Source organism: Stegostoma tigrinum, chromosome 6 (genome assembly GCF_030684315.1).
Source record: "Stegostoma tigrinum isolate sSteTig4 chromosome 6, sSteTig4.hap1, whole genome shotgun sequence".
Classification (NCBI taxonomy): domain Eukaryota; kingdom Metazoa; phylum Chordata; class Chondrichthyes; order Orectolobiformes; family Stegostomatidae; genus Stegostoma; species Stegostoma tigrinum.
In genome coordinates this window covers 55,662,226-55,676,725 of record NC_081359.1, presented here as the reverse complement: position 1 = coordinate 55,676,725, position 14,500 = coordinate 55,662,226, and the positions used below count along the sequence as shown (strand labels likewise).

The following is a 14,500-nucleotide window of genomic DNA, read 5'->3' as shown; positions in this document are numbered from 1 at the left end:
GAACTGAATTTAAATCTAATGGCGTTGACAACACCAAAACAATCCTACGTAGGACATAATACTCTGTCATTACAGGTATAAAAAGATGGCATTTTTGAAACTTGGGAGAGCCACTGCCATCCGAGTGAGTGAATATTCAGATGCAGCAAAAAGAAGTTTAAGCCTGGCTCTCACAAATTCCATAATTGTCTGAAGGCCCATCAAAAGTACCACAACAGTTTATGTTAAAGACCTCACCGAGAAATTGCAGAGAAACCCTTCTAACAGCAGACTTGGCAGAAAAAAGACATTTGCACAGAGAGTTCCAGAAAACACACACAGTCTGTGTAACTTTGGAGAAATTATGTTTTAATCTATTGTTGTCTTATTAATTGCCTCATACGAGTAGGACTTGTATTTATTTGAACAGTATTCCAGTAGAATTTACACCAGTTACAAAGCAGTTAGTAGTCTAAGGGGGGAATTGTCGATTTGTTAATAATTCTGTTAATTTGTTCATTGTTGGGTTAATTAAATAAATTGTTTCTAATTACTTGGAAAGTGGAGACCAGGGATTTTCTCTCTCTTTTAATAGATTATGCAGGGAAAGGTGAGCTTCTCTGAGTGTTTCAGGGGTAATTATTAGAAAGGAATCTCTACTCCTGTTAATAACAGATGAGGGCATCTGTTTTAGTATAATTATCAGAGGGGTTCAGCCATTCCCACTCTGTTACAGTTTCCTGCCGTAAAGTCAATTATGTATGCAACTGGCGAGCTCAACCTGAATCGCATGTGACAGAACTGTATTAATCAGGTTACCATGGAAAACCTTGTTACAGACCTTACTAAAATCCAAGTAAACAACTTCTACTGCTCTGCCCGCAAACTTTTGGTAACTTTCTCAAAAAACTCAATCAAGTTTATGAGACACGATTTTCACATACAAAACCATGCTGACTATCTCTAATCAATTTTTACCTCTCCAGTGTCCATAAATACTATCTTTTAAAATCACCGGCAACAATTTACCCACAAAAGTCACACTCACAGGTCTCTAGTTTGCAAACTTCTCCTTAGAACCTTCCTTCAAAGATATAACATTAGGCACTCTCCAGTTATCAGGCACTTCACCCGTTGCTATAGATAATGCAAATATTTCTGCAAGAGGTCTCGGAACATCCTCCTTTACTTTCCACAATGTTCTGGGATATGTTAGATCAGGTCCTAAAGATTTATCCATCTCTTTATCCTCCAAGACCTCCTGAACTTCCTCTTCTATGATGCGAACTGTTCTTAAAACATCAGAATTTATTTCTGTATTCTCCTGCCTCCATTTCTTTCTCCACAGTAAAAAGTGACATGTAATATTCAGTTCACGTCTCCCCCATCTCCTGTGGTTCAACAAAAAGATGACCTCCTTGGTCTTTAAGGGGCACCACCCTCTCTCTAGTGACCCTCTTCTCTTTAATGTATTTGATAATCCAAAGAGATTCTACCTTAACTTTATCTGCCAATGTTCTCTCATATCTGCTCTTTGCCTTCCTGATTTCTTCCTTAAATCAATGTAAAGAGTGTAGGCACATTCTTAAGAGATTCACCTGAACCAAACCAAACCAGTCCCACCTGCCTGCGCTGGACCCAATTCTCTCCAAACGTTTTTTATGTGATGAATCAAAATACAACTCTTACTACTGAAATGTAATAACTGTAAGAAATCTGGAACAAAAGCTGGAAAAAGGCATGAACCTCAGAAGCAGCTATAAGATAGATGCTGCTCTCAGTACACCATTTTAGAATTTGTTTTTCTTTTCAACATTCCTCAAAGATGGGTGTCACTGCTGCTAAAAGCAGTTGTTGACACATTCCTTTATCTGGGGGATCACTTTCTCTCCCAAATTCCCTTCACTGAGGAACTCCTTCCATAACATCATCTGGAGAATCTTTAATCAGATGAACCATATCGTGAATCTGTGGAGTTTGATTTGGCTACAATTGAGTCATATGTAACTCCCCTTCATTTTGTGTAAGAAAATCTAAATTCTCAATCTGCTGAACTTGAACTATTGAGTTAGCTGGATATTTTAATTGGACCTCTGTGGTCGATTTTCTGGTGATTAGATAATTCCACATAGTCAATCATGTTAGGCCGGGGTAACTGGATATTCAGTATTACCTCTGACAATGGGACTGACAATTCTTCTTTGGAACATGAAGGACTGAGGTCCTCTTCTTGAACTTGGGTCATCTCATCACCTGACATTGAAGTCAAATCTGCTGTATTAATTTGTTCACCACGTTGCTTTGCTGTCTGAGTAACTTCAATTAAAGATTCATCCACGAGCTCGAGTGGGTTGCAATGCAAATTCACTTTCACCTCATGTGCATCTTGTTGAAAAATTTGACAGTGATGTCAATGTTGTAAGATTGAAGTTTCCAGGGTATGACAGCAGAGCATTGTTCAGGTATGTTGTTGAGGGGTGTCATAATCCAGCATCAATCACTCCACTGATTTGATGTCATTTGCTGTGTAGGAGCAAGAGTGACCCTCTACAAAACAGTACAGCCCAGGAGTTACTGCAAATGACAATGCAGAGGATGATATAATGATAGTCACTGCCACCCCGGGCCCAGCCACTGAGTCACCAGAGCCTGCGCAGGCAATACTGAACTGCAGGTACCTCATCCAGATTCTCACTTCACCATCTCCACTGGTGGTGGATTCCCAGTAAGTGGCTCCCAGAAGTTGCAAATCCAAGAACCTAAATGACATAGTCACCGAGCTGTACATGGAAATAGACCCATCAGTCCAACTCGTCCATGCCGATCAGATAACCTACATTAATCTAGTTCCATTTGTTAGCGTTTGGCCCGTATCCCTCTAAACCCTTCCTATTCATATACCCATCCAGAAGCCTTTTAAATGCTATAATTGTACCCAGCCTCCACCACTTCCTCTGGCAGTTCATTCCATACATGCACTGCCCTCTGCATGAATAAGTTGCCCCTTAGGTCCCAGTCAAATCTTTCCACTCCCACCTTAAACCTATGCCCTCTAGTTCTGGGTACCCCTACTCCAGGGAAACAGCTTAGCTATTCACCCTATCTGTGCCCCTCTTGATTTTATTAACTTCTATAAGGTCAACCCTCAGCTTCCAATGCCCCAGGGAAAATAGCCTGAGCCTATTCAGCCTCTCCCTATAGCTCAAACCTTCCAACAGTCTTGTAAATCTTTTCTGAACCCTTTCAAATTTTATAACATTCATCCTATAGCAGGGACACTAAGAGTGAAAGCAAACGAGGCCTAATCAATGTCTGTATAGCTGCAACATGACCTCCCAACTTCTATACTCATTGCACTGACCAATAAAGGCAAGCATAACAAATGCCTCTTCACTATTCTGTCTACCTGCCACTCTACTTTCAAGGAATTATGAACATGCACTCAAAGGTCTCTCTGTTCAGCAACACACCCCAGGATCTTATCATTAAATGTAAACATCCTGCCCTATTTGCCTTTCCAAAATGTGGCACTCACATTTCTCTAAATTAAACTCCATCTGCCACTCCTTGGCCCACCAGCCCATCTGATCAAAGCCCTGCTGTACTCTGAGGTAACCTTCTTGGCTCTCCACTACACCACCAATTTTGGTGTCATCTGCAAACTCACTTACCATACCTCCTATGTTCACATCCAAATCATTTATTTAAATATGAAAAGCTGTGAACCCAGCACTGATCCTTCTGGCACACCGCTGGTCACAGGTCTTCAGTCTGAAAAGGACCCTCAACCACCACCCTCTATTTTCTACCTTTGAGCCAGTTCTGTATACAAATGGTTAGTTTTCCCTGTATTCCATGTGATCTAACCTTGCTAACCAGTCTACCATGCAAACCTTGTCAAACACCTTACTGAAGTCCTTGTAGATCATGTCCACTCTTCTGTATTCATCAATCCTCTTCGGAGTTCCTCAAAAAACTCAAAGTTAGTGAAATAGAATTTCCCATGCACAAAGCCACATTGACTGTCCCTAATCAGTCCTTGCCTTCCTCATTGCAGGTAAACCCTAGCCCTTGGACTTTGATATGATTCACTGGTGTCTGTGACAAGTATTCAACATATACCTATGTAAATACCATTGTCAAAGCATGACCACAGGGGTCAATTAGAAGGCAAGAGGCCGGACAAAACTGCAACTGCCTGCTGGAGAAATATATTCTCCTGGCATGTTCCTCTTCAAACTGATCCAGGGAAGTAATTCTTGGCCAGGGCAGCATCTATTACATGCAGCGCCCTATTAGCACCTCATCTATGGTCTTCTATTTGGTCCAATTGCTGTTGATGGTATCTTGAGAATACCATGTCTCTTTCTCAACAATTCTTCCATCCAAATTAAACGGGCACCTCAATGATAAAGCTTCCTGAGGGCAAATAAGGAAATCATGAGAAAGAAATTGTCTGGAAGCTGGAAACCTCCTGGTGGTCCAAACTCCAAAATGACTCAAATCCTGTGATGCAATTATAATGAACATACCTTTCAATGCTAAATCTTAGCTCAGAAAAGTCATTGCTGCAAGGATTTTACACGTGAGATTGGTGCTTGCTGAAACCTCTATGGCTGTTCATTAATATCATAGTCTTAATTGTATAAATGGACACCAATTTGCATCTATTCATGATCCCACCATTGTTTTTAACAGTCACATCGACAAACAGAAGAAAACTGTTTGAAATGGTGGCTGCAGTGACTCATTACACCATGGTAATTAGTGTAGGTGTTTTACTGCTCAGTTGTCAGACATGCAAAACCAAAATATTTTTCAATGAGAATGTGAGTTTATTTTTTCTTCAATTTGATTAACAAAAGGAAATTTAGTGCAAATATGCGGCAGTACAATGTTACTGATGTTTAGAACTTTTGATTTGTTCTTGCTTCATCCAACCGTTAAAGTGATGATCTCAAGTTAAAAGCTATATAAACAGATAGCAAGGTTTATTTTCAATAAAATCTTAATGAAGTATAAATTCAAGTTGAATACCCAAAACAATAAAGCAGATTTGTAATTCTGCCTGCTTCCTCGCATGGAGTGAGCTAAATTTGTTGCTCACAAACAGGCACTTTAGAAGCCTTAGACTTTTCCAGCAGGCTATTTGGATTAGCTCTGCAGTCTTTCAACATTATAAGTCAAATGCCTGAATCCCCACTGTGTCACTTAAAACCAGCTTCAGTGGCTTCCAGCTGTGGTTTAGAGCAGACTGTCAATCATTTAAATATTCCATAAATTCTCACATCCATTTAACCTTGGAAGTGGCATTATCTGGTTTTCTGCTCGAAAACACCCTTTCACTTGCCCTTTCTTTTAGTGGATATTTTATCTATTTGATCATAAAGAGCCTTAAATCTCTTTCTTTGCAGGTTTCAAAAGCTGCTGTTATGAAGTATCTTAATATAATGAGTCATAACCAAAGGTTTCTAAAATGGTATGTAAAAACAGCATTGTTCAGTTCTTCACCTATTTGGTACAAGCTCTCAAATTCATGATACCAGGTATTATAAACATAAGAAAACTATCAAGTATATACACCAACAATACTATCACTTATTTAATCAAACTCTGACTTACCTTTAAGTGAATATTCAAATTGAAACCAGAAATTAAATTAAACCAACACTGTGGACGCTGCAGAACAAAAAAAACTGAGTTGACAAATGCAATAACAATAAAAATTGGATTCTATTTGTGTAAATGTTCTCACGTTATCCCATTTGAAGTAAAAAAAACTTAAAAATCACAAAATAGATGCTATTACTTTTAAACTGTCCATTGAATGAAGAACAGAAAATTATAACTTTGTATTAAAATTCTGTATTATTGTTTCAATATCATGCAGCAGTAATAAAGTAATAATCACTATGGAAACTTTTCATCTCAGCTTCACTGTCACATACCCCTTTGCCTGTGTCTTCCATACAACAGTACAATCTGCCCCATTCTCTCTTTTACGAAGGTAACAAATGACCAGAAATGCTCAGCTCATGTTAATGCTACAATAAAGAAGCTATATTTTTAAGCCACATGAAGCTTAAAAGTGACAACCAAATGCCAAGTGTTATCCTGAATGAAAATCCAACATGCAAATAGTTAAAGCTCAGCTTCTAAGTATTGAGAAGAGGAAAATATAGTGGAGGCGTATTGCATCATTTCATTGCCGAATGATTTCCAGGTATTCTACACAGAGACACAGGTCCAGTGATGTCAATGAAGGTCATGAAGTTGCATTTTCAGGTACCCTCCTTCAGTTAAATGTGTATTCATAAATCTCACTTCCAAATGCAAAAATGACTTACGAATTGATGCTGGGCATTAGAATGTCTAAGTGTTAACCCCAGAGAGGAATCTTTGACCCATTTGACCTTACTTAATCTACTCTATTTTCACAGTATAAGTGCAGTTGAGGGAAGACATGTGCCTGTCTGATTATGGTCAATCACTGGACCTATCAAACGCTTTGAAAAAGACAGAGGACAAAATTGAACATTGCGTCCAAAAAAAGGCCCAACTATGATAACTTATACTTTATTATCAAGCCTTAATATACCTAAATATTTTAGTAGGCAAAATCTATTGAATTCTTGGTCTATGTGTTTAATTACATGACAATAGATATTCTGATTTTTCAAATTCACACAAGCAGAGGTAGTCTGACCATGTACACTAAGTTGGAATTCAGTAATACCCCAACAAAAAAAGGCACTTAGTTTGATAATGCCCTAATACAATTCCAGATTTAAAAATGTGTTAATATTGCTCAACACGAGACCACAGTCAAAAAAAATACAAAATTAAAATGACATTCTTATTTAATGGAATCACTGACAGCAAAAGTTACCAAAGCCACTTGGTACATTATATTTCTTTATAAAGGGTTTTCTGTGCAATTTTTAGATCTAGATTAAAACGCAGCAATTCGTCTCACATTTGCAATATTAATTTAGTTACACATTCATTCATACTAACATAATAATGTATTCATAGAACAGATGATCTAGGTCCACTCCATATAATTAGTGTTTTACCAATGTTTTGTTTGACAATAACAAAAAGGACTGACAGCTTTGGGTTTTTTTTTGGCTGAAGTTCAAGTGTTGTAGACAGTAAAAATGCAGACAGCCTGTTGGCATGTCACACAAAACATGGCACATCCACTTCAGGGAATTCTCTGTGCGTGTTTCAGTTTTGGGAGCAGTCACTGGAGAATCTATCCATATGTGTATTGGAAATGAAGGGTAAACATCTTAACAGTTTCCCTCTGTAATCCCGTCAGTGGAAAAGTCCCCATCCTAACTCCCACCATGACAGAAAGTATGGAGATCTCGACTCCTGGGCCTCTGATATTTCTAGAGATTTCCAGAATGCAAAATTCCAATTTTAGCTGCCATTTGAGAGACACATCAGCATGATAAAGGAATAAATGGACTTCTCTATCTTACAACAAGAGGTTCCATTTCATTGAATAAGTTGGATCAGGTAAACCTATGGAGACAAATATATGCAATAAATTGATGGTTGCTAGCTGCAGACAAAATAAAGATGGACCCCACAAGTCTTGGGGGCATCTGGAAAGTCACCTTGAAAAAAAAGGTATATCTTTACATTGGAAACAAAGCAGCTGTTTAAACAAGTGCTTCCAATTTGAGACAACTCAAGAAAAAGTGATGTGGCCATCTTGGTAACTGTCTCCTCCATTCAAATTCCAGCCAAATGGGTAGCTGATTGTTGCAGTACATGGCCATTTTTCATGTGAGAGCTCAGAATTTACTGGCCCACTAGTAAAACTTGGATGTATTACAGTGGTAACATTACAATTTCAAAACCAACTGTCTGATATATTTCTTTTTATTGTACTCAATGAAGCCCTGATCTGTCTGGATGCATCATGGCTTGGTATGGCAACTGCTGTTCCCAGGACCACAAAAAACTGCAGAGAGTTGTGATAAAAGTCCAGTTCATACGCAAGCCAACTTTCTATCTGTTGACTTCATTTATACTTCTTGCTGCCTCAGGAAGGCAGCCAACCTAATCAAACACCCTTCCCACCCAGTAATAGCCTCTTCCAACGTCTTGCATTGTGCAGAAGATGCAATAGTTGAAACACATGCAAAAAAGATTCAAGAATAGCGTCTCCCCCACTGTTATTAGACTTCCGAATTGGCCTCAAATTTTAAATTTAATATTGGTCTTTCTCTTTCTACACCTTATCTACAGCCATACCATTGTACTTTTCACTCTATTCTACTACCTTAATGCACTTTATATGGTGTGATTTGCCTGTACTGCACGCAAAACAAACTGTTCAATGTACCTAGGTACATGTGACAATAATAAATCAGAGATTGTGGCAATAGGCATACAAACTATATTACTGTACTTTCCATGATAAAAACATAACCATGTCAATTGTTTATGAATCTGACTCTGTTATTTGTAAAAAAAAGTTTGAGATCTCTGTTGCCAGTTTCTCATGAACACTGGTTCACAACAGTATGCCAAATGTTATAGTGAACAAGATCTCCATATTAGAAGTATTTCCTTCAAAACAATACATGCCAACTTGTTTACACGTCCGCCAACTACTGTCTCATCTTCTGTCTAGTCAGTCTCAGCTTAATTCTGCTGTCAATGTTTATACACACATAATTTTCAGATGTAATGTATGGATTGCAATCAAAATCAAAATTCTTTCTAATTTTGCTCATCCCCATACTAGAAACAATGACATGACCATATCACCATTCCATTAAAAGCAGCTAATGTGGGCTTCTTGGCTTCTGCTCCTAGTTGTCTTGACAGCATGCTTCCACCAGACGCAAGTAGGACCTCCTCCTCCAACTGACCTTCTCAATAAGGCCTTCCACCATGCTGTCTGAAAAAAATGAGACCAAAACGATACTCATTCTGAACATAGTTTTTCATTTTTAAGCACAGAAACATGCATTACTTTTAAGAAATGCATCACTAATTTAAAATGTTATTAATTCAACCTGGATTCACTCTAATGTTAATGAAGGAACTATCAATAACTGGCATGATAACTTGCTCACAGAACAGACATTGACTAGACTGTGTGGCAAGGCCAGGGACTAATAGCTCTTCTAAAGAGCTGGCAGTGACATGAGGAGCAAAATGGCTTCTTTCTGTGCAGTGCTTAATTAAGAAATACAAACCTGAAAATGCTTCATGCTCTTTATCCAGCTGATCAGACACATGCAGGCACCCAGGATAACAAAGTGTGGAGCTGGATGAACACAGCAGGCCAAGCAGTATCTCAGGAGCACAAAAGCTGACGTTTCAGGCCGAGATCCTTCATCAGGCCATCTAGGCCCGAAACGTCAGCTTTTGTGCTCCTGAGATGCTGCTTGGCCTACTGTTGTTCATCCAGCTCCACACTTTGTTATCTTGGATTCTCCAGCATCTGCAGTTCCCATTATCTCTGATCACATGTAGGCACCCATCTATTTATCCACTTTTCTCACCTAGTATACAAATTCCTCTTTCCTATCAGTCTTACAGTTACAGCTGCTGGGTTCTTTAAGCTTGTTTCTACCTTATAAAATATAGCAAAAATGGGTACCATTTTTAACAATTCTAGACCCACAAGGTGGTTGACTCTCATCTGCCCTCTGGGAATTAGGGGTGAATAATAAATAGTGGCCTGACCAATGACATCCACGTCCTGTGAATGAATAGTACAGATGAGACAGAAATGGAAAATCGGATAAGTGAAGTTACCATGCCATTGCTATTTGTGGTCAAATTGCTCAAGACAGTTTACACCTTTGCAATCCTTCCAAGTCAACTGGCAGCATCAAAATAATTCACAAAAAAAATTGTTTCCAATTCTTAATTTTGTTTAAAAAATATTAATAGTCCTCAGTGATAATATCAATCAGATTAACAAATGTCAAAGTGAGTACTTTACACAAAGATAAAATCCCTGCTTAACACACTGAAAAGTAATCATTTCATCATTAATTGTTAGCATTAATTATATTTGGTGAATTACATATCAGGAGCAGTATGGCTGGAAAAGAAAACCAGCCAATGTAATCAAATTTACAGCTAATGAAAGAACTGTTGTGACAAGTTGTATTATGTGTAATAAAACGTGAGCTGTTGTTTCCTTTTTATTGGAATACACTACCAGCCTCTCATTTTTTATGAACCATTGAAAACAGTATAAATTTCACCCTTGATGCAACTTAACTTGAGCACATGTTGTGGAGCAGAAATGATGTTCATGACAATTTTAGTAGTACACTGGTCAGCTATATCTCTCTTTTACAAACATTTACATGATTAATAAATGTTGATTTGAGTGAATGAACTGTTTTGTGTGGAAATTCAACCCAATGTATATCATTGCCTAAAATATTCTTTACCATCCCTGGGATGTTTTACTACTGAGTTGATTACATTCAGGCTGACACATGATTGGTAACAACACATGAGTCTTTGGATAGCATGTGTGCCAATGACAAGGGTCTTAGTTGCCAGCAGGAATGCCTATTGGTAATTTGTGCCAATGTCAGATGATGGGGCAACAATGGGATCACACCAGCATCAGGCTCTCATGCCTAGTAAGGCTGGCACATTGTAGGAGTTGCTGCTCTCATGTTGAAGACTGCCACCACCGCAGTGTCCAGTATGACAGCACTCCTCGGTATTAACAACGGAAGACCTAACAGAAGTAAGAAGCTGCACCGACCAGTCAAAGAGTCCAGCAGCTCTTTTGAGCAGCAATATCACTGGCAGGCCAGTGGCTGCAGTCAGAACCACCAACTGAGTTCCATGATCCAGACCAAGAGGAGTGACAACTGACAGAATTTGTTGGATGGGCATCGTGAGAAAGAGGTGATATACGGGAGTTTGAAGCAAGGATAAGTGTACCTCTTAACAGTCCTTAAGTTCTTGATGCCAGAACCCTTGATCTGAAATGAGTGTCTTCGAAGAAAAGATGCCCCCTCCCTCTTTACAGGGTCTGACAAACAAACATACTGAAGTTAGCTTCTCATGTGTTGAATAGAGAGGCCTCTGTCCCCTACTGTGTCTGTCAGCCATGACAAGATGAGGTGTTATGAGCCAGACCAAACCCAGTCAAAATAAAATCAGAAAATGGTCTAGACCCTAACATTTTTCTTACTTTAAAAATAAGTGTAAGGTGTTACATTCCAGATGCCATCTGATTGGCCAAACTACTTGACGTTAAGGAAAGCACATTTTGTTCATACACTAGTTAAAATACATCAAAAGAAAGAATAAATTAAAAGAACTGAAGCTTTCCAAAGCAATTAACAGAATAATAGATATAGTAACTACAAATTAACTGTTCCAATATAGTAACATCCCATAAATATCCCCTTGACCAAGACAAATTCAGAAAACCAGATTTTTCACATGCAACTCCAGCAACAGGTGTAAAGAAGAGAATGAGACAAAACTCTGAGAAAGAGTCGCAGGGAGAAATGTCCTGCAGCTTCCATTCAGCTTTAAGGCCGAGCAACAACTGCTACAGAAAACTAAAAACTGAACATCCTAGTTCTTTGGGAGCTTGCCCCACCCAGTCAGGCTGCTTCTATTATCCTTACTTTAAGAATAAAAACCCAAGGCCTCACAACCTGTCTACTGTAGTGGCTCTGAGTAGATTGCTCTGCACCTTGGCCTTAAAACCTTCTTCAAAAAAAAGACAAAATGAATCACCCATTTAAGAATGTGAATTCAGTGAGCAGAAAGACCATTCATATGCTTTCCCACCACAATCTTAATCACAGTGAAGGTGGGAAGCAGACCAAATTACCATTTGTCACCAGACAAAAAAAAACTGCATATCTGGAATTCAAAGTAGACAAACAGGAGGCTGGAAAAACACAACAAGCCAAGCAGTATCTGGAGGAGAAGTCAACATTTCAGGTATTACCCTTCTTCAGGACTGGATGTCGGGGTAGGAGTAGCTGCAGATAAAGCAGGTGGGGGGGTCCGCTATCCTCCCACCCCTCCTCTATCATTTCTTCCCTTTACTTGTTTGTATTTGTTACCAGTTCCGACAGATGTACTCCACGAACTCGTCAAATTTGGAATGCATTTCACTCCTAGGCAGGGAATAACTGGTGGTAATAGAGGACAAAGAAAACAGCAAATTAAATTAAAGCCTCAAAAAAAAATGCAAAATCAACAAGTAAGCCATGAGCAATACTTACCAATCGATGGATGAATCAGTTTTAAGGGGACCAGGTCTGTCACTGAGAAAACTCCACATTTTATGGAGTCTCTAGATGAAATTGCTCTGGTAGAACAAAGCAAAGGATCACAACTTCCAAGACATTCAGGATATAACCCACAATATGATCAAGATGAAGAGCGTTACTGTTAATGAAAGGAATGCCTCCATTTCAAACTAATTGGGTAGAATTTACTGAATCCAGTGGAGTTAATTTCTGTTATATATTTTATTCCTCAGAGGGAGGAAACCGGAGCACTCAGAGGAAATCCACACAGACATGGGGAGAATGTGCAAACTCCACACACAGACAGTTGCCCAAGGGTAGAACCCAGGTTCCTGGTGCTGTGAGGCAGCAGTGCTAACCAATGAGCCACCGTGCCACCCCAAAAAGCTCTCCCTGATGCATTTTTAAGAATTTCCACTCTCTTACACACTATGACTACCCCAGTTAATGGGGACAGTGGATTCAGGGTAATCATTAGAATCTTAATTCCAAATATTTTTATTGAATTCAAATTCCACCATCTGCCATGGTGGGATCTGAAACCAGTTCCGCAGAACATTATCGGGGTCGCTGGATTAATAGTCCAGCAACAATACCACTAGGTCATCGCCGCCTCTCATGATAAGCCAAACAGACAATACAGAATGCTTGTTCAACCACTAAGATCCTCTACATCTGCAGCAGCTCTTCCCTACTTTTATAATTGATCCTTCTTGCAATAAGCATTGCAATTCTACATACCTTGCTAATCACTTGCTGTACTTGCTGTATACAGGTTTTTTTGTAATGACAACCAAGATCCCTTTGTAGAGTTTGGCAGCCTCTTTCCATTCAAGTAAGATGCTGCTTTTATGTTCTTACTGACAAAGTGGGTATGTTCATATTTTTCACATTAAATTCTACTCACCAAATTTATGCCTATTCTCTGAACCAATCTAAAGGTCTTTGTAGATTCTTTATATCTCTTTGACAGTATAATTTCCTACCTACCTTATGTCATCAGCAAATTCAGCTTCCCTATATGCGGTACCTTTATGCAAGTCACTGACATAGATCTGTATCGTGTGGCTTCTTCATCAAACTGTCATATATTTTTAAGGCTTTTGCTCTGTGTTGGCTTTCCGTTGATTGTGATTGTCACTTTGCCTTGCAGGCTTTTCCTCTGTAAATGACCTACCACCATTTGTATATATTTGCTTTGGTTTGGTCTCTCCAATGTTCATGAACAACACATACTTTCTTGAAGTTCTGGTACACGAGACAATTATGAATTGCATGAATCAGGGTAAATACCCCACACAGTTTAGCATATTGAGCATTTATTATTATTATTCCAATTGATGTAGTCACTCTTCACACTTGTAACTGTCAATGCCCAGCCATGATGGCTTCAAATTTTCTTCCATTTTCAGCTAACATGTACATGCTGTACTCCTCTTTCTTCAGCAGGAGTTTTAAAAAGGCCAGTAATGGGGTAAATACCACAACTAGTTCCCAATTCTGTAGCAATAATTTGATGTCTAAAAAGTCACATTCTTGAGTTTTGTTTTGAAATCTTGCCAAAACCGGTCAATGAACACATATCATCATTACCAATATATAATCAACCCCAAACTACAATCAAGAAGTTGATATTTATCTGGAGTTCATCGTCCAGAAGTGTCCATAGATGCCTGAGGATCAGAATAACCTTGGCACGATATCTCCATGTGTTGATCCTAATTCCCTCAATACAGTCCCTTATCGCCCTACTTCTTTGATTCTTACTTACTCGGGAGTAAATGAATCAGAGTTTTATCCATTGGAAAAATAATTTGGATTCCTGCACTTCATCTGCATTAATATGTATTTCCAATTCATGAACGGTTATTGAAGTGCCACTTTCTCAATGTTCCTACTTCTTTAAAAATTTTGATTTCATCGTAAGTTTTTCTCTTGCAGGAATAGAATTTCCACAAGCTTGCCATTTTTTATGAAGCTTTCTTTTTCAAAGACTGCCATTTTAATTTAGAAACTCCACATTTTTTCACAGGCTTCAGTGTTTTTTCAAATTTCTGTTTTGTTTATTGCAGTGTTGAGAGTGCTAGTTAGTACTGTGTATCCATTCCAATTCTTTCAGAATGGACCCCACCTGACAGGCCAATTAGCAAGGAAAACAGACACATCAAAAGTTACCTGTTTACCTACTGAGATTGAGGATTGCCTTATTTCGATCTCTCCAGATGGAGAGCACACTACAT

At 38.7% G+C, this 14,500-nt stretch overlaps 1 long non-coding RNA gene across 1 annotated transcript; it reads right to left on the bottom strand.

Annotated features, from left to right (window-relative positions):
- Window positions 1-6,857: 6,857 nt before the first annotated feature.
- LOC125453501 (uncharacterized) lies at window positions 6,858-12,319 on the bottom strand. Its single transcript, XR_007247778.2, has 3 exons — window positions 12,234-12,319; window positions 11,954-12,140; window positions 6,858-8,902 (listed from the first exon to the last, which is right to left on the bottom strand). It is a non-coding gene; the product is annotated as an uncharacterized LOC125453501 (long non-coding RNA).
- Window positions 12,320-14,500: the final 2,181 nt, after the last annotated feature.